Genomic DNA, 1,103 nt, shown 5'->3' on the forward strand with positions numbered 1-1,103 from the left:
TTACTTAAGTTATGGAACACTCCTCTTACACCAGAACTTTCAAAATGGATTCTTATTACAGGGTGGTGAGAAAACACAATCAGCAGACCTATCCACAGTAAGACATAGCCTGGTTCTTACAGAGGAGGACACAACTGCTGTGCCAGGAGCACAGTGAACAGGCTTCCACATGTCCTGCATTGTAGGGAGAACATCCCATCACAGCTGCACACTTCACAGTACCACAGGAGGGCTGCAATAGACAACCAGACCACAGTCTTTCACTTGCGGTGCACCTCCAGACTTGATATAAAGGTGCATTTTGTCTCTTCCCAGGCAAAAGAGCCTTGCTGGGCCCTCTCATGAAGGAGACCCACCCCAAGATCAGCAATGTGGCTCCCACTTGGGGAAAGACCATCCTCCGTGATTACTTTGCGGCACTCGGTAAATTAAAACAGGAACATCCCGAACACCGCCTCTGTCACTCACTGCTTTCTACCTGGCAACTTTATGGTAGTTCTTCTGCTCCTCAAAGAAGACTCTACACAGAAACCTGCCCCCGCTCCCAGCGGTGCTTTTACCTCCCAGGGCCCCCCAGCCCGGCCCTGCCCACCTCAAGCCGCAGCACAGACCACGGCCGGCAAACACCGCGCCCGTACACGCACTAACGGCTCCACGTACAGCCCCGCGCGGCCCCTCACGCCGACCGTTAAACGGCTGCGCCGTGGCCCCACCCCCATGCTCCCCAAAACAGCCCGCTCCCGCCTTCCCGCCCCGCCTCCCCTTATTGCCCGCGGGCCGCAGCACCCCTAGGCGCCCGCCCCGGCTCCCTGCCACCAGCAAGCCGGATCTGGGCACCGCGGTAGGCTCTCGCCGCGACCCGGGGTCTCCGAGACCCTACGCTGCCCGGCCCAGGGCGGAGCAGAGAGGCGGGGAGCGGTGCCTCGCCTGGCCCGGCCCATCGCGGCACCGCCCCGCGCGGGGGCTTTGTTACCCCGCATGCAGCATCCTCCGCGGCGGCTGCTATCCCCGCCCGGCCCCCCGCCCCGCGGAGCGCTCGGGAGGCGGCGCGGTGGGGACACCCCGGCGGCAGGCCCGCCCCGCGCGGTGCCCGCCGTCACTGC

This window comes from Pezoporus occidentalis, unplaced genomic scaffold (genome assembly GCF_034315485.1).
Source record: "Pezoporus occidentalis ecotype Australia unplaced genomic scaffold, CSIRO_AGI_Poc_V1 ctg47, whole genome shotgun sequence".
In the NCBI taxonomy this organism is placed as follows: domain Eukaryota; kingdom Metazoa; phylum Chordata; class Aves; order Psittaciformes; family Psittacidae; genus Pezoporus; species Pezoporus occidentalis.